Genomic DNA, 25,979 nt, shown 5'->3' with positions numbered 1-25,979 from the left:
GAGCATCTGAAATTAAAAAATTAAAAAATTTTAAAATAAAAAAGGGATAATGCCCCAAAAAAAATATGTTTTTGATATGCATCCGGGTCCCCCAAAGGGAAAAATTTTTTTGGGCTTTGTAATAAAACAATAAATAAAATTTGCATTTTAGCCCACCACTGTATTTTAAAATGGTATATGTTTTAAATTTTTCCCTTTCTGTAAAAGGTTTAAAGGAAATAATAAAAATATACACATAAAAGGGAAAGATCAAAAGGAAGAAAAAAAAAAAAAAAATAAAATTAAACAATCTTATATTCCAACCCTAAAGGGAAAATTTGGATCATTTAAGCCTACTTGATTATGATTTGCATTTTTCAAAACTCTGGGTTCTATCTACCTACTCTGATTTGATTGCTTCACTACTCCCAAAAGTCTCAAATACTTTTAAAATCTAGCCCCTTTTAAATCAAATGGAATGGGGAACGGGGTTTCACTATGACAACTGTTGAAAAATGTATGAAGAAAAAGAAAAATTTTCACAAGATAAGATGCCCTTGTTTAGTTTCAAATTTAAAATCAGGATAGAGTTTTTTTGTAAATTCCAAACCTTAAAAACCCTTTTTAAATCTTAAATCCCTTTTTCTCAGCAAGGGAATGGCTTGGCAATATATAGATTATTTAAAAAAAAACAATACTTGAAACTTTTTTTTATAACAGCCCTGTATAATTTTGAAATTTATAATGTTTAAAAAAGGGAAACCTTTCAAAAGATAACAGGGAAATATTTTATGAAAATTTTTCCCCCAACAAAATAAAAAATGTTCTTGCTGTCGGGAAAACCAAAATAAAACCTGTATATAGACTTTAAACCACTAATAAAAATTTTGAATTTTAAAAACTATCTACTTTTTTTGTCTGTTTTCAAATTCTCACAGCCAATGCACAAAACATTTTTTCTAAAACTTGAATATTGGACATTGCGGGATTTTTTTTTCATAAGTAAAAAATATTTTAAATTTATTTAAAGCCTGGACTCCCCAAATCACGGGATAATAATAATATATATATTTTTTTTTAAAAATTTTATATCAATAAATAAAAAATTTCCTGACAAAAAAAACAAGCTTATTTATTTAAGAAAAAATGGTAGGGAAAGAATGGGTTCTTTGGCATAAACAGAAACTTCCCAAAAGTCCCTTTTATCTATTAAATGGTGGGCTTAAAAAGGGAAAAAAAACCCAGATTTCTGCAAAGGGTTTTCCCCCCTGGACAAAGATTGGTGTCAAATTTTTAAAATATAAATTTCACAAATAATTGAAAAAAAATACTGACAAATATTATAAAATAAATTGGTTTAAAACAGTTTAAAAATCAAACTCTCACAATCTTAATTTGCAAAAGACATCTTAACACTGAGACAATATGTTCAAAATTTAAAAAAATCAATAACAAAATAGAAAGGATATCACTGCGCAAAACAAAAACTTTTTAAAATTTGAGGATTTTTTTCCTTGTTTACCTTTCCCTCTTACCCAAACTGTTTCTAAAAACTTAAACCCTCTAGCTCTCAACACTTTTTAATTTTATCCAGTAATTTTTTTCCCCATTTTTTTGGGTTTTTTTTTATCCAAACAAATGTCTCTGAACCCAACCCTTCTTCCTTGTTTAGTTTTCAAAGTTCCTTGGGGGTGAAAACCCCCTTCATCTTCAAACAAATTAAAAAATGCTTTCCCAACCCCTCTATGCGTGAATCCACTCCCTTTATAAATCGCATGGTGTTTCCGGAGACCAAATAATTTTTTTCACCCCAACAAAGACAAAGGGCCCTTGTTTGATGTGATTCCGGAACTGGGTTCATCTGAAAAAGGATTCATTTGAAGAAAAAAAAATAAACCCGCAATTTAAAAATAAAAGTGTGGGGGACCCAAAAAAAGCAGGAAAAGGGAGAAATATGGGGGGAAAATAAATTTCCCAAATTTAAATGATGCAGGCTTTTTTAAAATGAAGAGAGAACTCTTTTAAAAAACTGTGACCTGAGCTAGAAATCCTCTATTCCAATGCACAGCACAATGGGGAAAAAAAATATGTTTTTTTGGGTTTAAAAAAATTATCAAAACTACGATGATTTAAATTTATTTCCCTTTTTCTTTCCCTTTCTCAAAAATTTTTTTCTTCAGGGTTATTTCCCCATGCAAACTAACTTACTTCTTTTTTGAAGACAAAGCACCTGATTCTTAAGCACAGTCTTTATAATTTCCCCCTGATGTGCAATGGGATGGGACTTTTGGGTACCCGCTGTAAAAAGCTGACAGGAGCCCCAAGTTCCCCATTCGGCTTTCGTTTTGATGTACAGATGCAAGTTTTGGGGCCTTTTGGGGGGAAAAGGGCAAGAGAAGGAGTACAGGGCATGAAACCTAAAACCTGGTATTTTGGGGCCCAAATGGGTGAGAAACCCCATGAAGGGTTCTAGGCCCATTAAAGAAAAATCCCGCTTTTTTTTTCAGAGGGGTAAGCATCATCAAAAATCCTGCTGATACAAAGGGACTTTTTGAAGTTTCCATAAAACCAAAACCCTTTTTCTCGTGAGTCAAAACCTTGAGGGAAGGGGAAATCAGAATTTTTGGCCATGTAAGCTGCCAGTGTGGATTTTCCCAAAGCGTTGGTGCCCCCCCTCCAAAAGAAACCAAACATTGTTTTGTTTCGGGGGATCTGGCCTGCTTTAAAAAAACATCAGCCCTTTTTCCACTATTTCCCCTTTGTAAGCCCCCCCAGTTAAAAATTTCCTCTTTCAATATATTTTGGCCGGGGCACCATCACGGGTCCCAAATTTATGGCTTCACTCATTCTCTAGAAGTAAATAAAGTCACTTTTTGGGTGATTTTCCCGTTTGTCAATGGCTTTTGGGAAACCCAAATTTCAATCTTTTCCCCGGGTTGAAATACTCTTCAGAGTTGTTTATAAAAGCTGTTTTTTACTAAACCCTCCAGTTTTTCTCCCCGAGAAGTTCTTGGGTGAGAAAAAGCAACCCGCAAATCTAAAATCCACCCCGTTTTTTTGGGTGCCTCGCTTTCTTGGCGGGTTTTGATTTTAAAAAGGATGCCACAAGGGCCCTTTGTTCTTTGGGGCAGACTGATTTCTAGGGGGATCTCCAATCTCCCAGGTCTCAACAGAGCCTCATCAATCATGTCCTTTTTTTGTTGGTCCCTCCCCAAAAACCAAAAAGTTTTCAGCTGTTCAACACCCTCATCTTAGACAAAGCTGGTTAACTACATATCATTTACACCAGTATTTTCCTTCAACTGATCCTCTCTGGGTTTTCAAATAGCATCAAAACTCAAACAAAGATAAAGATGTGAAAAAGGGCCCAAAATTTGGGGCCCCTTTCGCTTCTCTTCTTCCCCAGCTTCGCAAAAAAACGTCGCACATTACCTCTGATTCTCCCCACATCTTGGGCTAGAATTTTAGGGCCATTAACAAACTTTGGGGTTTACGTGCATTCAAAATTTTTTCCAATTTTTAAAAAAAAAAAGGGGCCCTCAAAGTTTTTCCATACCTGAAAGGTTTGGGGGGTGATATAAAAAAAAAAATTGCATGGCAAATTTCAAAAAACAAATACTGCTACTAAAATTTCACATTATATAAAAAGGGTTCTTAAAAAAATTAAACACATATTACTATTCTTTATCTTTACTTTTTTTTCTTTTTATTTTAATTTTTTTTCCTGGAGGTCCATAAAGCAAAATGCCCTTTACCCGCTTAACCCCAAATGTTCAACAAATTCGGGGGGAAAACCCTTGGGGTGCAAATTCCCCTCCTCAAAAACTGGACAAACTGCTCATCCCAAAAACCTATGCCCCCTCTTCCCGGGAATCCCCCGTCAGCTGAAACGGCTTGTGTGGGTTGTCCCCTGCCTGTCAAAGGAAAATGGTGTAGAAATAAGAAAAATCTAAGCTCTTTAAAAAATGCTAAAAATTTTTAAAAACACAGTGTGTAAAGTGTGTCCATACACACATGTGTTAAAACCATTTATTTGCAAAAATTTTTCCATGTTTTCCCCCTTTTTCCCTTTCCCTTTTTTAAAATAGTAAGTCCTATTTTTCTGTATCTATCTCGAGTTTTTTATCCCGTTTTGTTAGGTTTCCCCCTTTTTTTTGGCTGGGTTTTTTGAACTCTTTACAATTTGGGCTATCCTTTTTGTGGACTCCATACACCAACCCCTAGACTGGGCTTTTTTATGGGTTAACATACATTTTAAAGCCCACTTCCCGGGTTTGGGAATCAGCCCTACTTTTATGGGGCCTTTTTTAATTATATCATTATTTTTGGGTTCAGTTCTTGTTTATGATTATTTAAGGTATTGGTTTCATTTTTCCCCAAATACCTTTTTACATGGATAAGTTTTGAAAGTTCCCTTTTTGCAGGCATTTGTTTGGGGGAAAGCCACCAAACCTCCTTTTTTGATTTTGCCCCTTTTTGCAAACAGGTAACTGCTTAAATTTTCCCCAAAACATTTTCCCGAAAATATTTTTTGTGTGTGTTGTTGGGGTTTGTGGTTTGTGTTGTTGGGGGTGTGTGTGGTGTGTGTGGGGGTTGTTTTTGTGTGGTGTGTGGGGTTTTGTGTGTGTGTGTGTGTTTTGTGTGTGTGTGGGGTGTGTGTGTGGTGTGGGGGTGTGTGTGTGTGTTTTGTGTGTGTGTGTGTGTAATAAGGGATGTATGTGTGTATACATATAAATTTAACATTTTTCAATATCCTTTTTTCAATTACTTATATTTCCTGTTTCAATATCAAAAGTACCGGGTTCCCCCCTCTGAGGTTCCCGTTGACTAATTTGGGGGCATCTCCTAGGGGGGGAAAGGCCCCAATGTCAAAACATAAAATAAGGAATTCTTACATTTTATTACTCTTTGGCCAATTTCCCTCTTGCCCTGGTGTTTCTTTGCCCGTCTATCAAAACTTTAGTAAAACTAAAAGCCACCCCCTCCCTAGTGTCTGCTACTCATTCAGCAGATAAATTTTTCATCTTATAGGGGTGCCTGGGGCATTAGGAGTTTTTGTTCAACTGTTTTAGGTTGAGCCAAAGGGTTGTTTTGGGATGGGGGGTTGGGGGGTAAACCCTGGTCCCCCGTGCCTCTGAATTTCCCTTTTTTTGACAACCCGGAAACCCCCCAACCCCCCAAAAAAAATTCAGTAAACCCTTCTTGGGCCTTCTGCTTTGTACAAAAATTCTTTTAATGGAAGAACTCTGGGTTCATGTTTTTGTAAAAAGACGGCATCAACGTAGTGGAAATTTAAAAACAAAACACATGTAAACTTATAGTTTCCTTTTTTTTAAAAATTTCAAAAACAAATTGGGTTGGGGAATTTCCTCCCAAAACAATGACAAGGACAGGGGTATGAAGATTGGCTTTATGTCCCCCAAAAACTGTCCTTTTAAAAGGAAAATAAAAATTTTATGGCAATTTTTTGAAAAACTTAGCTCCCCATTTTTGGGGTTCCATTTTACAAGGTAAAAGCTAAAATATAAAATGGGGTTTGACTGAAAACTATCAACAAACCCTTTTAGGAAAAAAAGTCTGAAATAAAATCCAGAAATTGCGGGGAAAAATATAGGAAAGGAATTTTTCCATTCCCAAAAAACCCATGTGGAATGTAATGTCCTTGGGTTATAGACTACCTAAAAGATTTTGGGGGCTCTATTTCCCTCTGGATAAAGCAAAAACCCAAAGACCAAAAAATGGACTTTTAAAAGGGATAAAAGCTTAAAAATGTTTATGAAAAAAAGGAAAAATAAAACTACAAAGGGGGGGGCCAGTCTCCTTTTGCAAAACAAATACTGCTTTCACACCATGTGATTGCTGTGAAGCAAACCGATCCAAGGGGGGTTTAAAAGTCCTTAAAAAGGGTTTGAAGCAGTATGCTTTAAATTTTTTTAAACCAATCAAATAGGGATTTTGTACTGTCCTCCCGTAGTTTTTTGTGAAATTTTTCACATACAAAATGGCTCCCAAATGCCAGCCCAAAAAGGGGTCCCATCATAGGCCCAGTGAAATGCCCTTTTGATTTTTCCCCATTCATTGAAATTGCAGGAATAAAAAAGTTTTTTCTTTTTTAAAACTATCACTACTCTTATTATTTTTTTTTGATATTATGATTATCAAATTATCATAAAACTCTTGGTAAAAAAAAAAACGTGAAAAAATACAAAGGGCAATTTCCCCCCAAAAAAGGAAAAGGGGAAAAAAGGTGGATAGGTAGGCCCAATAACGGGCCTCCTTGGTGACAAAAACTTTTTAGAGCCATCTATTTTGTAAATACAAAAAATAAATTTAAAATTACAGTGGGCATGTTCCCTGAGTTGGTCCAGGGTGTGGTCTGGAGGAAAAATTCAATACCTATATGCACCCACCCCCCAATAACCAGAAATAATACAACTTCTACCATTTAATTACCCAGATGGTGAAGAAAGTTATCTACTTCTTTTGCTTTTCCTGGGGATCAGAAAGAACTTCACTCTTTTGAAACATGATGCTTGAATTATCCTGGAGGACTCCACCAGTGGATCTTCTTTGGCTCCCTCTTCCTTCCCCGACATGCAACAGCCTCTGGGTCCGCCGCGTGAAAGAGAAAGACAGGTTTTGTTAAAAAACGCTGCCTCCAGTTAATTTTTCAGAGTACTTTCCATCTACTCTAATTTGCTAAACTAGACTTCTACATTAACCTGATTACATCCACCCTAAGATTCTGCCTCATCCCTTCATATCACATGGTTTCTTTTTCTCTTTGATATATACCTACATGTTCTTTCTTTCTGACTTCACATCGCTACAACCAAACTAGGTCATTATTGCATCTTTTTTCCATACAAATGGATTACATATTTTGATGATCATATTACATATCAAATATATATCAACATGATGCTATAATGAAAAAAAAGAGAATTGAGGCTACTCAATAGCGCTCCAAGGATATTTAAACATAGAATAAATTATATATTTACACATAGAACAAATCATACATATAAATACAGGAGTATTATTCCAGAAATTTCTTTGGGATAACCTAATACAAGTTATTCAAATGATATTTCTGACGCTAAGGACGACTGCAATAGCAGTTACATTTGATGTTTCATTGTATATTATAAGATTTTGTGGTAGCTGGTAAAATCCATGGGTTAAAATATTCCTAGATGTTAGCAAACAGACACGATGTTACACTTACTGATATATATGACTTAGCATGTTTTTTCTCATTTTACTTCTAATTGTCACTTCTTCATTACTATGGATTACCAACTGGGATGGGGTTCAGTAGTCACTCCATTACTTTCAATAGTACCTAATACTTCCTCATAAAATATCTAACAAACACCTGTAGTAAAAAACAAAAAGACAGTAATCTGTCGCACTTTCACTGTGAACGAAATCATGTCACAAATCAAAGACCACTGTAACCTGCTTTATTCATCACTCTGCCTTATTTTCAAAACTAACCTATCAATCCTCTTTGACCAGGATGGAGAGCAGCGTTTTTTTTTGTCTTGGAACTTGAATACCAGTGGTTGGTCGACAGTAAACCCGTGACGTGTGAACTGCTCCATGAAGGATGCGCATCTGGTCCTGTGGTTTGTAGGGCTCGTTGGTGGTGCTCTTCTTCTGCAGGAAGTCAGCCTTCCAATCACAGATTTCCAATTAGCTGCTTTTTGAGATCATGGACATATGCCGTCCCCCTTGATTGTTTGGTAAGGTTGGTTTTGAAAGTTCAAACGCATCCAGAATACATGAACATTGTATCTTTGCAACTAGTTGCAAATGGGTCAGGATTTAATTGAATTACGGAAAGTCTTTTCCTTTATTTTTTCTTCAACAGTATCCCCCATAGTGTGATAACACGAAATATCATGCCACTCCTTCAAAGTTCTACTGTTTCCTTTCTTATATGTGTTGATTTATTATCTCACTACGTGCAGATCTTGTGAAATGTCAGTACAAAACAAAGAATGTACACTATAGTATGCTCTAATACTTTCAGTATTTAATACAAAACAAATATCCTTAAATTCCGGTCCCAATTTTAAAAGAATCAAAGAATAAAGTTTCTGTCTTCAACATGACAAAAATTGAAAGATCCAGTATAACCTCCTGATCATGAAAGTAACGGCTTGCTTTCCGCTGATGCAATTGAAGTCCCATGTTGCCTGGCCTTGGACCCCACGGCTGTCTGATGGTGAATAGAACATTCTTCTGATGGTCAGCTGTTTACTTGATATACCTGCCAAAAGAAAAGAAAAATAAATAAGTTAAAAGTAGGAATACACTGGACCTGATGGCACTCCCCATGGGCAGCAATGGAAGTTTCCTAACTTGTGCAGTCTGAACTATAGCTTTGGGTCACCTGCTACCTAAAGCTGGAGTATCGATATGGAAGGTATTGGTTCAGGAATATTTCAAACACAAAAGTGACAGGCATTGGATCTGTTGAAAATATAGGCTTTTTTCTTTTTTTTTAAGGACCTTGTATTCAAGAGATATGAACCCCTTTCCTACTACTGAAAAATACTCAGTTCCAGAAGGATATACCTTATTTTGCAAAAACTGGATAATTCAATAAGGTGGAAATACAGTAATTGTCTCTCACGCAGAGCCTGTGAAAGTGTTTCATCACCATCTCACCAAGATGTTGTTTCTTAAGTCACCGTTGAAGAATAGTATTTTATATCTTTTATATAATTTTATATTACATTTTATGGCTAGTTTAAACTGGTAAAATCCCAATTCATCGCATGCCTTTCTGAGGTAAAGTGAACTCTACCAAATTTACTTTGATAGAACATCTTCTCAACCAAGTTAGAAAAAAAAAGTCATTGAGAGTATAAACACAAATTGGGTTAAAATAGACTGCTTTTGCCCTGATTACCCCTCAAACATGGCAATTAGAGTTTTTAAAGCTGTACAATTAAGTGGTTGTCAAACTTTTCAGCCTACACTTTTTTTTTTTTTTTTTTTTATATTACCTTTTACACGTATCTAAGTCTAGGCCTGTATATATTATCATTCTAGAAAAATACCATTGATAATCCATAACAAAATATTTGTCAATCTATTCTTCAACCCCTGAGCTTGAGATTTTTATAATAGGGGGAGTAGGGTGGATTAATTATATATGTATTGATATATATTGATTGTTAATTTTCTGGAGAAATTACTGTGTAACGAATTGTCTATGTAAACAAAAGACACATCAGCATTTCCTTAAAGCAAAAAAAACCTATGTTCCCTTGACATCTGCAAACCTTGTAACCTTCTGTCTTGAGTGCATCATCACATGGGGAATAGATCCAAGCTCTATCATTTAAGATTATATGTGTGGATGCCCTAAAGGTGCAAAGGCAAAGGCACTTGTCATGCACTAATAGTTAGTTCATTGGTATTTAAATATTTTCTTTGTTTTGAGTATGTGATAATTGTTAAACATGAAAAATGTCTAAAATTAAACTGATATACAGAGTCCATGTACTTTTTTTACCTTACACTGTATGGTAGAATGTCTCTGGAAAATGTAAAAATTATGTGAATTGGAATGGATTACCACTCATTCCAACTCGACCAAAGTCCTAACTGGAAAGAAAGAAAGAGAGAGCTCTGGGCCTTGATAGAGTAATCTTGTTCCCCATGACATCAACAGTGGGCACTGCTAAGTCTGAATGTTAGTTTTTTCCTTTGCTTACATTTTTGACAGTATTTTGAGAGGCTCCTTGTTTGTTTTGCCCCCAAGAGCTACAATGAAAGGTAACCCAGAAGTATCAAGGATGTAAAATAACAGTAAATTGCCATACAGACCAAAGACAGTCTTTTGCTCGGTTTCTTCTGTGAAAGATCACTGCTTGTAACTCAAAACTTCACAGGTTTAATAATTTTCATTAAAAAAAAGAGGCTTAAAAACCATTCCTGGGGTAAAAACACTACATAGCCTACTGATATTCTATACTCCAAAATGCTGGTAGTCATGATGCATTTTATTTTTTGATTAAGTGTATTTGACATATACTCCCCCCCCCCCCCCCACACACACACACACTCTCTTTCCTCTCTCTGACTGTGCTGTCTGTCCCTGTCACTTTCTCCTTTTTGTTTGCTCTTCTCTCCTGAGAATAAAAAACTATAAAATTTAATATGCTAACTATGAATATGAGATATAAAAGTATTGATAATGATAATTGTTTAATTTTAACCATAAAAATAGAAAATGATATAACATGAAATATCATAAATCATGATAAAAACAAAACAATAATATAATGATGACAAAATACAATAAATATATAAAAAATTTTATAAAATCGGTTTACTAGCTCATATTGCATGTTTTCTTGGTCGAATCATGTAGCGTCCAAACCCCTTCAAAACAACTCCATTGTTCCTACCCCTTATTCTAGGCCATCTTCTTTCCATCGTAAAAATTATAAGCCACATCCTGAATGTCATCTTAATTTATCCACTGAACTCAAATAACTTGAGTTGAAGCTTTCACGTTAAGATCTCCATATGCTGCTGTTGGTGCTACAGCCTAGCCATTATCTGTTCTACAAACTGTGGCTAAAATTATTTTTTGTGTAATTCAGTTCTACATCGAACTCAACCTTAAATATGTATGGTGGTGATTGTGAATTAGAATGCATACATTTTTGTTTTTTTGTTGTTAATACTATTTCCAATTATAGTAGATATTTGGTGTCAGATATTCAAGTATTTAGTCAGCACAGACATCTACAATATAATAATTTAATATGAAAATAATGAAAGACCAAATTTTACTGAAGCCCACTACTATTTTTTAAAAGAAATTGCAACCAACCTTCATCTCTCCAGATCTCGTATAACTGCTTTTCACTATTTCATTTGTTTGCTTCATAAATATATAATCTTGCCATAACTTTGAATTTGGGGTTTTTCATCAGGCCTTGAAACAACACCCTGAGCGCCTGATACCTGTGGGTTGTATAGCAAGGACATATCCTTTTTATGCATCCAACAGAACCCCAACAACAAGTACTTCTTATGCTGGTGCAGGATATTATTCTTTTTTTTAGTGAGGCAGTTGTCATCATTGCTAATTGCACAAAGTTGTTACATTTTCTTAGTTACTACTGTTACAGAATTTGAAAATGAATATCCACAACTTGATTCCTATCATTAACCCAAGGAGAATGCCACACTATCTATGCTGAGCTTGCCACTACAAGGCAATGGTATGCTATTGGAAGAGAGAAAGAAGAAAAAGAAAGAGATGAGGAGAGAAAAGCAAAGAAAAGAAAATAAAAGAAAAGCCTCGAAAAGAAAAGAAATAGAAAGAAACAAAGAAAAAGAAGGAAAGAAAAGGAAAAGAAAAAAGAAAGAAAGGGAAAAAAAAAAGAAAGAAAAAAAGGAAAAAGAAAAAGAAAGAAAGAAAGAAAAGGAAAAAGCAATTCTCTTCCTTTCAGAGGGGATTTTGGATAGAAAGAGTACCTGTGAGAAGACTGACATATACTACTTTTGAGCACATTGATAACAAACTTGCCTGCAGTATTATAAGCCAGCCCTTTGTTGAGACTTAAGTATGGACTTCTGGTGTTTAAGGAAAGTTTTCTTTGGCCTTATCCTATTACATTTCCAGGATTTTTTGGAGATGTTAATTTCAATCCTTATTTACTTAGTAAACTTTAAGTGACCTGGTCATATATTGTCCAAGTGAAGAACCAAAATCTTGGCTTAGAGACAGGAAAATGGGGCCAATTTAAGGATGTGTATTCAGTGGCTCTGCATAACTGACAATCAATGTATCACCTTCCTTGTTGCCAGACTTCCCCCTACCAAACATTAGTCCATTTGCCTTGCATAGATATCTAGGATAAGCCTTCCAATAAAGAATCCATATCTTACCGCCTCCCACTTTAACAAGCAAGTCCACTTATATGTTAGGAATAATAGTACTTACACTGGTGCAATAGATATTCTTGGCAAGTTGCATTACTGCAAGTAAGCCACTCTTTACTAACCAAATTCTCAGAGCCAGCTTTGTCAAGTCAACTTGTTCTTAGACCAAAGTGAGAGCATTTGTTTATCTGAGATATGGCGAGATGCCATTCCACAGCAAGCGTATGATTGAGCTTTTATCTATCACCAGACTTTAGAGTATGTCTAATTTAGATATGTTTTAAATGGTGCCAGTAGGCAGGGATGAATTGTCTTTTCTTAATATAATATATATATATATATATATATATATTATATATATATATATATATATATATATAATATATATATTATTTTTATTATAATATATATATCATCAGCAAAAGATTACAATTCAACCTATCTTTCTTTATCACCATGAATGACATCTGAAAGAGCTGTTTTTATTATTACCTTTTCCTAGTAGCTTACCTTTTTTTAACTTTCAATCTGCAATGGAAACATCAAAATTAAAAATCATCCAAGATTTCATGAATCTATCACTCCATTACACAGCATACCATGAAACATCCACTGCACTCATCTGAAAAACAAACAAACAAATAAATTCAAAAATTGTATTGCAAATATGGGAGGGACACTTACTTGACCTTCATGTTGAAGGCATTTTCATTTAACAATGACACATTGGTGAAGGAGAGCTCCGCGTTGGGGCCTTTGCCACCTTCATGATCTGAAGAGAGAGAAAAAAGAGAGGAACAATTATTTGGAATGGTACACTCTTAGAAACATCGAAAATTGCAAACCACATTTACCTTTTTAAATATTAAATGTCAGAGAGCAGTAATCTATAAGACAAGAATGTTGAACTAAATAAAATGTTAGAGACAAGACTATATCATAAATTTGAAACACCCTACTCCACATAAAAATATGTTCCAATACACATTAACGGTACCAGCCTATTCAATATAATTACTGACTAGCAAATTTTACACAACTATTTTTTAAAAAATATCCTCATGATTCCTGTGACCTGCCAATGTTATGTGGCAACTACGCTGTCTAAAAGTAACTTATCTATGTCTAAATTATTTTCATTTCTGACATGATACTCTAACACTAATTCACTATAAATGCATTTCACTTGCTGATCTTTCTAATCTATGGGATAAGGTGAAGACTAGAATCCACAAGTAAAAATGAAGTCACTGTCCCATCCACTTTTACCTATGTGTGCTCCCCTTTTACCATCTACTGAATCCTTTATAAACTCTTGCCACACTTCAGAATTCTATAAGAAAAAGAAGAAAAAGAAGAAGGAGAAAAAGAAGAAGAAGAGAAAAGAAGAAGAAGAGAGGAAGAAGAGATAGAAGAAGAAGAAGAAGAAGAACAAGAAGACAAGAAGAAGAAAATAAGAAGAATAAGAAGAAGAAGAAGGCTTGATGACTAACCAACTCTCCAATTTGAGCATAAGTACCACTCATGTGCAGACCCAATGAACATGATCAAGTGGACTTCTACCCATTGGTAATCTCATTTGATTTACATAAGTCATATTTAAGATGATATTTTGCATTCATTTTCTTAATTTTTTCTACTTATACCTTGATTAGATCCTTGAACATATTCTAAACATGATTTTTTTATATTTTGTAAAGTTATGGAGTTAAAAATCCTTGAACTATAGGTACACAAGCCTATAAATGTGTTTATTCCTGTACAGCTTTTTTTGAATATAAATTACGGATTTTGTTAATTTCTTGTTTGATACAGGAATTATTTCATTTATTACATACAAACATTTTCAAGACTGACTGTGAAGCGCATATGCATTATACACTACATACATCAACAGTATATATACATTTTTAGGAAAAAGTAATGCAGAATATAGTTAAATAGTTTGAACTGTACGTATGGAACGATAAGTTATTTTACTGCCGTAATTCATGAAGATAACAAATCAAATGTGGTTAACCAAACAAAATGAAAAGAAGAAAAAAGATACTGGAGAAAATATTTTCTTACACCAGTATTTTATACATTTAGCCAATAACGGTTTTTCAGTAAACTATCAAAATGAAGACAAAAGGCAACTATAGAAGGCTTTGCTTGAGAACTAGTGCCTGGGAGCCAATAAAACACAATGATATGCCATGGATAGCTGTCACCTATTATTAGTAATCCTTGTCATGACCTGTACCATTGCACCCATTGGCATTGGGTTTCGTAACCCTGCTACTCTTACCCATAGATAATCCCGCAGACTGAATGATCTCCACTCATTGGCTGCTTCTGTAGCCTACCATGGAAGTCTCGGTCGGCCACAACCCTGCTACTACAACACCCCATTTCAGAGCAAATTTCAGTCTCTATTTGGATGCTTTCCCGCTATAGTGCTCACAAGCAGCAAAGCTAATTCCACGTGTTGCTTACGGATTCAGCTCTATCTTGCTGTGCATACCGAGGTGGCATGACATGTTTACCGATAAGGGGGGCTTCAGAGGCCACCCCCCCCCCCCCATCAACCCTCCCCTCAGCCACTCACTCAGGCAAGTTACATTGTTGGTAAAAAACGTGAATGTCGAAGTTGAGGTCTGTGGGCGATTGCATTCATATCATTACACAAAGTCTTTAACACAGGGATTTGCTCGTTGTAACCCAAAGTAACTTGAATTTCAGATTTTTTATGCTAGGTCATCAAAACGCTTGCCGTTCCCTCATCCAACCAAGTGTCTTGGTGCCCAGGATGCCCCAGCCTCTCTGCTCCGGCAAAGGCCGCACCAATACCACACATACAATGGCAGCAGAACTTGGATTCCTTGTCATAAATTCTCAAAAATCTTAAAAAAAAAAAAAAAAAGCTCTAAATTTAGTGGTTTATTTCTCCCAAATTACCTCATTAACTCAAAACTCCCCAGCTTTAGTTCAAACTACTCGAACAAAAATCACACCTAATCTCTGTGCAATTACCTAAAACTACTCATAAAAGCGCAATAAAAAATTAACGGCTGTCAGTCCCAGTTGATTGCAGGATTCTAAGTGAACCATCGAGTTTTTCATCCTTTAGTCTGGATTACTAAGACCATTAAACTTGACAGCACTTCACATACAAATTTCTCCCCGCAAAAATTAATAGCTACTGTTTAAACTTCACGAATACCGAAGCAACGTCATTAAATAAGGCAACACACTGACGGGAACGTTTCCCATCACGGTGTTCCACGTCAGTCAACTTAAGACAAAAGTATCCTTGTGCACTGTCGCATTGTCACCTGGAACATGCTTATCTCAAGGAATATGCTGTACTTTAAAGTGAGGCGTTGTCGTGACAAAGACTTTTTACGCCGATTTATTTATTGCACTGAGCGGAAACTGTTGCAATGTTCGGTTTTCTCTCTGGCCCGACCCGGCAACTTTGATGACGGCATGGAGAAACTACGGGCTTATTTGACGTCATGAAAGTATATGGTGCGTAACTGATGGACGTCACTGATTCGGGCTCAGGGCTTTACGCGGAGGTGACGGACGGTAAAACAAATACGTATGTGGTGGGTACTTCTACTATTACTGGTCTGAATGTTCTGCTTGGCCCTAATGAATGAACAAAATGCCGAGTCTGTCTCGTCTCTTTAATACTAAGAGATCTATTAGTGACTTTTTATCATTTTGAAATTACCAGTAACCAGTCAAATGCACTGTCATTATCATTCAAATTGTTGAACCTGTCTATCTGCCAAAGATTCAAACATTCAAAAAGCCTCATATTGCCGTTAGTGCGTTCCTCAGAATACGTTGCCTTAATATTACATGACGAGTCCTTCTTTGTAGATACAAAATGTTTCTCTCGATTTGTTCTGAAGTTCCTTCAGAAACAATTTACAACAAAAGTCTCTACTTATATAGACATTGCTCACACACACACGCTTTAACGGAAATCGTTCACAGTTTGGTCCGATATACGGAACCCAAACCATAGAACCATTAGGCGATGAAAGGAAAAAGTAGAAAACGTTATGATCCGCTATGTTTTCTGTATAGATGAAATATCTTTACAGGTAAAGCCACACACACACACACACACACACACGCCGCACGACACGCACGCACCACGCACACACACGCCGCACGCACCGCACGCCGCAACGCACGCACACTAGCGGCACGCACGCCGCACAGACACACGCAACCGCACGCAACGCACGCACGCGCGTTCATGCATTGACACTAATCTCTGAAAATGTGGATACAACTTTTGTAGGTGGTATGTGTGTGTATTGGCATCTATAAACGATGTATCCAATATTTATATTTTCAGATTTCAATGATTTGGCGTTCATTTGCATGATTAATACACACACCTCACACGCACACCTACACCGGCCACGATCGAAGATTACATCACTCTACTAAATTAATAGTTAGATTGACATGCACATACAAATAAAATACCTAACGAAGAAAGTATTCTCGCCGAAATGTGATTCTCCAGAAAAAGAGAAATTAACTAAGCGATAATAGTGTTGCTAAGACGTTGACAATTTTTTTTTTTTTGCAAAAGTCACCCAAGTCAGCCTATGTTTTTTATCAGTTTATTAATTAATTTATTTATTTTCAGAACAAAGGTCATGGAGTTAATGTTTTGCAAACGAGAGCAATGGCTAGCTATAAGGGAATGTAACGTTACCGTGGATATGGGGAAAGTGATACTTATCTATTCATAAAAAAGTTTATTTTTTCTTATTCCTTGGTGTTAAATCATAACTGATAGTGCGTTATTAAGAGAATATTAATGACTTTGCTATATAATGTAGGGGTAATGGGAGTATTTCTATCAATAATTTCAAATTCAGCTTTGTGCCTAAGCAAGGTATATACACGAATAAACGTTTAATGATAATGAAGATCATAATGGTACACTATTAATGATTAAATAATAACTAATAAATAATTTGTAGTTATAATAAAAACATGTAAAGAATGTAATACAATGATGGTGCGAAACACATATAATAACTGCATAGTGAATGTGAAATGATGATCATATTGATGTTAATGATGATATTAATAACAGCAAAAGTGTTAGTGTTAAACACGTTACAGTTGTAATGATATGATAACATAATAATAATATATAATAATAATGAAATGTACTTACTGCTACACTCTTACTTACTACTATACTACTAACAAAAACACAACCATAATAACACTATGATGAATGACCAATGATAATAATGATAACAACCAAAAAAACAGTAATGATGATGATGATGATGATATGATGATGATGATGATGATGAGTTTGAAAAAAAAAAAAAATGATGATGATGATGAATGATGATGATGATGATGATGGTGCTGGTGATGGTGATGGTGAATGGTGATGAATATCATCACCATGATAAGAGAACAATAATAACAACAACAGCAGCAACAATTAATAATATAGTAATAATTACAATAAGAGTAAGGATAATAATAATAATAATAATAATTAATTATTCTTAGTATCATTATTATTATTATTATTATCATAATAATAACAATAATGATAATAATAATAATAATGATAATGAATGATAATAAATACAATAATAATGATTGGCATCAGCAAAACAACATAATGATATAATTGATGATGATGAGATAAGAAGTATAATAATAATGATAAGAATAGTGATACTAATATTAAATTTATAAGAAAAGGAAAAACTGTCCATAGTTGTTTCATCACACTGTTTACCATATACTTACATACATTGTTTATACAATATGTTTGCGACATATATATATATATATATATTATATATATATATATATATATATATAGATATATATATAGATAATATAATATATATACACACACATAAACAATGTATATTGTATATGTATGATGTGTGTGGTCTGTGTGTGTGTGTGTGGTTGTGTTTGTGTGTGTGTGTGTGTGTTGTGTGTGTGTGTGTGTGTGTTGTGTGTGTGTGTGTGTGTGTGTGTGTGTGTGGTGTGTGTGTGTGTGTGCGTGTGTGTGTGTGTGGTGTATATATATTATATAATATATATCTTATATATATATATATCTATATATATATATATTTCTGTGTGCATGTGCGTGCGTGTATGGTGTGTCTGTGTAATTTCGAATCCTGGAAATCAACTGCATTTCACAATGTCTGCTTTCTAAGCAAATAACGTGCCTTTTATCTATAATAAAAGACAGCTAAATAAGGGAAGCAAAAGATCTTCACAATTGCTCTGATAAACGTGATAAAGGTAAACCATTACGCCGGAATTTTGTAAACAATTTTTACATTTTTTTCGAATCTGTATATTGAAAACAACAGTTTCTAAACATTTTGCATTAGGTCTGGTAAACTAACGAAAAAACACGAGACCGATTTTTTTTTCTTTTTTCATTGCAAATGATTATCTGGAATAGAAATATATATTACACAAATATAAACAACTTTATCACGTAAAAACTTTTTGATATTATTAAAACTGTATGTCCCCAGTGTTCTTGTATAGGTTTGCTGTGTGGAAACTAAACATGAACGAAACACATTATCAACAAAACTTTGCACGTTTGCTATTGCAGAACATAAAGAGAATAAGAAAAGAAGAAAAAAACGTTTCTCTCGCCAGATATTCAAGTATAATGACTGGTTGGACAGTGAGTCGAGGGGAGAATAGAGAGAGATTTGATATATGTCAAAAGCAGTGGGTGCTGACCTTTTCCCAACCAACGAACCTTTTTGTTTGAATTGATTTCCCCGATCACAACATGTTTTTCAAAGGTCTGTCTACTCAGCCAATCAGTTGTTTAACTAACATAAAACCTATTTCCTAGTTTAAGTATTAATGAAACTCCGTGTTATGAGTGCAGATGTATAACATGTAATATTTTTTGAAAATGAACGATAAAAGAGTTAGGAGCCACATCATGAGTGATTTTAAAACTGATTCCTGGAAAGTTTTAGTTTACTTCGAACACTTTCATCTTTGCGTACATCAAAGGGTCTTGGGGCCACTGCTTGTTTTCTGATACCAGATTTCGCATGTTTAAAAATCGTTCATCTCAGCTGAGGGTTATGCAGGGCAAGATTACCTTGAACACTAGAAATGGCTTATTTTAGCATGATGCTGTTTAACGAGACTCTATCATGCATCAATTTATTTTTAGTTTCTTTTTTTCTATTCCATCTCCTTTCCATCATCATAGAAGTTAATAAGTATTTGATTATGAAAAACACTGTATGGAACTTTCGGAAGCAATAGCCCAGAATTGTAAGTTCGATCAAATGTCATACAAGAATATATTGGTAAGCAACAAAGTGTAAGAAAAAATGGATGGATATATATATCGATGTTCATTATATCGCTAATATATCTGATGACAAAAAAGGGAAGTTGTTGTTCACGTTATATAGATATATATATATATATATATATTATATATATTATTATATATATAGATTAGATATATATATATAATATCTATTATAATATATGTATATATATACATCTCATCATATATACATATATACCACACACCACACACACCCACACACACACACACACACACACACACACACACACACACACACACACACAAATATATATAGTATATATATATATCTATATATATATATGATATATATTATCTATATATATATATATATATATATATATTATACACATATATATATATATACTATTGAAAGCGCGTCCACTACGGCTAAAAATATAATTTTACATTCGGAATGTTCAATTACCCTCCGATTACCTGAGCAGAGGAGGGCTGAATGTGGATTTTGGTGTTATTTACGTGTGTATCATTTTTGCTAGCAGATTGAGGCACGCTGATATAAAACTGAATCTGTGTTTCATTCCAAAACTCAAACAAACTCAACGAAAATTCTTCACAGGACTAAATGCTAAAAGTTTCGCCAAAATCTCATGATAAAACACACTGAGACAGGGGGTTGATTGGATACACCTAAAAGAAATGAAGGGCGCCCAGCTACACCACAGCTATATTACGACCGCTTTAAAATTAACCCCCTGCCATGCGCATTTTTTGCCACAAGGGATTAAATAACCCTAGATTAAGAATCTGCCCTGCTTTCAAGCCTCTTGGTTGCTTTTTTCTTCCGCTTTCCTCTTTTAGCTTATAGTTTAATACAACTTGCTTTTTTTATTTTGTTTAGTCTTTGATAAGATTATTCTTTGTATTTTAAGTGCGTGAATTGTGTATCTAGAGCTTCCTGAGAGGGAGAACCGTCGACGGCATGGTAACTACGTGGAAAGGGTTTCTTAACCACAATGCTAAACTAGAATGATAATTGTCGAGTTACAGAGTTTTCGTTCAAAGAAACCGTTGCGACCAACCAGATTTCCAGCAAACGTGTTTTCCACTCGGCTAGCCTTTTTCGTAAATACTAGTAATATTATCCACTGTTCAAAACATACTGTTTCTAGACTACCACTTAACTACACGCCAGCAGAAACATGTGCGTTGCACTGGGTCTTTCAGAGTATTATTTTCCCTCTTTCCACAAATTCTATAACTAATGGTACTCAAACACCATGTGTACGTATTCGTATGATCTTATTAGATTTCGGATGACGTAAAATATTAGAGCTCTGTGACGTCTTGGGATATAAATGAGAAATTCTATATATATTATATATATATATATATATATATCTATATATATATATATATTATATTTATATATATTATATATATCACTATTTTTTTTTTTTTTTTTTTTTTTTTGACCTAACATATTCATATTGTTACTGGGTGTGCACCGAATATACCCAATGAATTTAAAAACACCACACATCAAATATAAAAATAAAATAACAGTGATAAGGTCAAAAGTCTCAAGGCTCACAGCCCTAATGTCGACTGGGCGATTATGCCACAGGAACGCAGTCTCAGCTTCCGTTACAAATCCTTTGCTTACCTGCACTGAATGCATGTATGTATGTTCTCGGACTAAGGTAGGTTTCTTTGTCGGCTGTTGGTGGCACGATCATCTTTTTCATTCATATGAAAGGTGATTGTTGTCTTTTTTTTTTTTTTTTTCCTATACTGTATATCAAAAGTGGCATTGTGTTTCTTTCTGTTTTTTATAATTTTTTTTTTCATGGCTTTTGCGATTTAAGTTCAATGAAATGCAAGGTTATATGTGAACTCATCATGCATTTCCATGAAAAAAAATATATAAATAGAAATAGTCATCAGTATCATCATAAAATTTTCGGAATGAATAACAAAAAAACTCACAATAACTCAAAAAAAAAAAAAAAATGATTAGCGATAGAAATGTTATCCAGTGTCAGTGGATAACAGCGGCAGACCGAGTGCCCCTCTTTTTGCGTCACATGCACATTTTTTTATCTGAATGTTTGGACATGAAATTTATGAGTGGATATGACATTTCAACTTATGCAGTTATAATAATGATATGAAAATCTATTAAAATATAATAATGATGATGAAGATGAATGATGAAATAATAATGATCATAAGATAATAATAATAATAATAATAATAATAATACTAATACTGGATAATAATAATAATAATTAATGATAATAATACTAATAAAAGTAAAATGATAATAATAATAGGATAACTTATAAATAACACAACAACGTTAATGAATAATAATAATATAATTAATATTACTAAAAATAACGGCACAGCCAAGCAATAATATAGTGACAATAATAATATAATAATAATAATAATAATAATAATAATAAATACTAATAATAGCATAATAATAATAATAATAATATAATAATATAATAATAATATAAATAATAATAATGATAATAATAATTATTAGCAATATTATTATCATCATTATTATTATGTTATTATTATTATTATTATTATTATTGTTATTATTATATTATTATTATTATTAATTATTATTATTATTATTATTATTATTAATTATTATGGAATGATGATATGATGATGATATAATATAATAATAATAATAATAATAATAATAATAATATAATAATAATAATAATAACAATAATAAAAAATAAAAAAAATAAAAAAAATAATGATAATAATCACATTACTATCATCATCTGTATAGTATCATTGCAAAAATAATAGTAGATAATATCTGCATGGAATATAATTAATCAGCTTGACTACAGGCTATCAAAATTATTATCAGCGGGTATTTCCGACAAAGCACAATGCAAACTTTTTGGGAAATACTACATACCTTTACAGGACCACAGAATCATTAAGGGAAGAAAGCATCTCAAAAAAAGATTATCCGTGAACATAAGAAAGCATCAGTGACAGGTGCATGGAGTAATAATAGACATTATTAAGATTAAAAAAAAAATATAACGAAGGAATTGGGGGGGAAAAAGCAGCAACCACAGAAAACGGGACTGACGTCTTCTAGGGGACTATCTTGCACAACCGGCGTTATAATGGTGGAATCCGGTGGTAAACCTGAAAGGAACGCAGCATACCTCCCCTCCCCCAAAAAACAAACCTTATTCTGCACAACAGAGATTGCAGTGGCCCACCAATCCTAGCTTAATATGCCCACAGATGGGAGGAATGAGTGAATATTAACCCTTTTAAAAACGACTGATTTGAAATTTCACACACACACACACACACACACACACACACACACACACACACCCCACACCACACACAACACACACACACACACACAACACACAACTATAGATATTGTTAATATATTATATAATATATATATATATGACTATATAATTATATATATTTTATTTATGTAAATTTTATACATATGCATATATACATAGTATTATATGTTTAATGTGTATATGGCATATATGTATATAGATATATATTTAGATAATATGTTTCGATATATTATATATATGGGATATATATTTATATATTATATTGATATATATATATATATATATATTAATATATACATTATATACTATATATATATATATAATATATATATATTATATATTATATGTATATATATATATATATATAATATATATATATATATATATATATATATATATATATATATGTATATATATGTTATAGTATATGCACACCACGATGTTCGTGTGGTGTGTATATATAATATGTATTATACACACACATATAAAATGTAGATGTATATATACATATACATACACCAGACATATATATGCATATGGTAATATTTTATTTTATTAATTTACTTCATATGTATATTTAGATGCATTTCTTTTTTTTCTTTACTGCATATCACCCTACTCTTGACGAGGCCGGTTACCTTTCATTGTTTCCCACAAGGTCTACATACGTTAAAACCTTGTTTTTTGTGGTCGACACAAACTGTCTGCACAGGAATAGACGTGGCTATCTGTCCTCAAACACACCTCATTCCAAGGAACGACCACAAGCTCCCCATTACAGATAGACAAAGGGAGAGTTTACCGTGTGTCCGATTTTTATACAGGAATTGTGCTGGCAGTAAGATTGCCTTTGGATTGGAGTGGAGGTCGAGAGTGAGAGGGAGTGAGAGGGAGAGTAGAGTGGAGTGAGAGTGAGAGTGGAGCGTTAGAGTGAGAGTGAGAGTGAGAGTGAGATTGGCAGAGGAGAGTGAGAGTGAGAGAGAGTGAGAGTGAGAGGGAGAGGGAGAGGGAGAGAGAGTGAGAGGGAGGGAGGGAGAGAGGTTTAGGTTTAGTTTGTTCCTGTGTTACAATGGATTTTCTTGGGGTGACATACTGTCTGTTTCCACTTCTGCTTCTCTAAATTATCCCCCTGGTGCTAGGAATGCCTGGGGTTACCATCCACTGGTGGCGAGGGGTTTGAATGCAAGATCGCCAGGCGAGATCGCTACCGCTGCACCACCCAGCACATATAAAATATATTACTAATAATAATGATGAGGACAACAATAGGCAATAATCATAATGTAATAATAATGGGAGGGAGGAGAGAGAGGAGGCGAGAGAAGAGTGGAGAGAGAGAGAGAGAAGAGAGAGGAAGAGAGAGAGAGAGTGAGAGAGAGAAGAGGAGAGGGGGGGGGGTTGATATTACAACATAAAACAAAGAAAGTTGATACTTCTTTAATAAAAGAAAACCTTTTTTCTAGAATTTAGGTGCAAATGTGCAGCGGTTAATTCCTGTATCACTATAACCTTGTATTGGAAAAAATTTTCACTTGTTTTTAATTAATCCATGGCGTATAACATTCCTTTTACTTCATAATAATTCAAAAGTTACCTTTTATTCAACAAAAAAAAACAACCAGTTTATATCACTTGGAAATGGGCCGTATATCAATCCAGTTTGACCTCCTGTTTTTCTATATGTTATGCTTACTATACGTAATCATGGGGGGAAACAATTTGTCCTTGTCATATCGTATCTTTTGTCCTATCTGTCTATCTATATTGTATTTATGTATGTATGAAGGTATGTATTCAAAACCTCTGGCTCTTTGTATTATTATTATCAATAGCAGAATCTTTATTGTATATTTATATCTTATCATAGCACGTATATAATTGCTCCTTGTAATAAAGTAATTCGAATCAATACTTATGGTAATTATAATACGAGAATAATAATGTTAAATAACAGTGTTGACAAGACAAACATTATGATACTGACAGTCCTTTATATTCAAAATGAGCATCATCATTGCTATCACTAATGTCATAATCATAATGATCAATCATGTTGAAACTAACCATCACTGCTATCATATAATTATCTTATTATCAGCAACAATTTCCTTCTCACAGCGCTTAGTCCACATCCTTCTGTTGTAAGTGAATGAATCAGCTGAATTATGAGTGAAAAAGGATCAGCAGAATCAATGCAAAATCTATGTTAAGGCAATAAGCGTGGATAGGAGGGGGGAAATGGGAGGGGGGAGGGGCTTCAACTCCTCAACTCCTCCCTTCATATCCTTTACGCCAATCCTCAAGTCCCCACCCAGTATTGCTATTTTGGCGATTTTTTTCCGCTAAATCGAGCATTTTGGATGTCAATCCTGTGGCGGAAATAATTCTGCAATTCGCTAGAGTATCTAACGAATTTTTCAAATCTAACTGGGATTTTTTTTTTTCTTTCCGTGCTTTACTTATATAATCCTAGTCGGTTTAGGGGATTTTGAAATGTACTTGGTACCACTGTCACCACTTTCTGTCGTTTGTCCATGTTCGTGTTTTCGAAGAGACGATATCCCCGGACCGTAAGTATCTTAAATTCATGAACAGTGACTAAGTTTTAACACTATTATTTATAATCATTAGAAGTAGTTTTATTAACTGTAGAAGTGTCAATGTATTAATTTTTATACATCATTATGTAAAAGAGAGTTCTTGCATACACAGTGCCTTAATCTGTGATGAGGTAATTTTGAATAATTAAATAGAAACATATGCAATTAAAACTAATAACCTTCGTGTAAAGTTACCTTGCTATCCACCTAATCATCTTGACAGATATGTCACGATGCCATCATCGCACCAACATTATCACTGGCAGGTTGGTATGCACATTTAGAGCGCAATGCACACACTGTATTGATAATCAGTACGGCGGCATCTCTATTAACTTGGTAAAATGACCTGTATTTTTTCCCGCTGATACGTGACATATATTTGTGTCGAATGTGCCGTATGTTGTATATCTACCCGCAAAGTATAGAATGTTAAATTGATTAGATCCATATTTGTTTATACTTTTTAGTCTATCCGTACACGTGGCTTATATTACTTACATATATAAATAAAATTGTCAGAATGGGTCGCCGTCACCACTGAACGAATTAAGAACCTTTTCAATATTTTTTTTTCCTTTTTTAGTTAAAGTATCTTTTCCTCTCTCTTTCTTAGATATCAGGATGTGCCTCATTTTACCCAGGATAATGAACCAAGCAGCGAGTTTGAAGCACTGCAGCTCCTCTTCAAACGGTGTCCCTTTCAACGAGTGTTTTGTAACTGAATAAGTCTTTTTTCACGTAGGTTTTTTG

Source organism: Penaeus monodon, chromosome 42 (genome assembly GCF_015228065.2).
Source record: "Penaeus monodon isolate SGIC_2016 chromosome 42, NSTDA_Pmon_1, whole genome shotgun sequence".
Taxonomy (NCBI): Eukaryota; Metazoa; Arthropoda; class Malacostraca; order Decapoda; family Penaeidae; genus Penaeus; species Penaeus monodon.
This window is presented reverse-complemented; position numbering follows the sequence as displayed.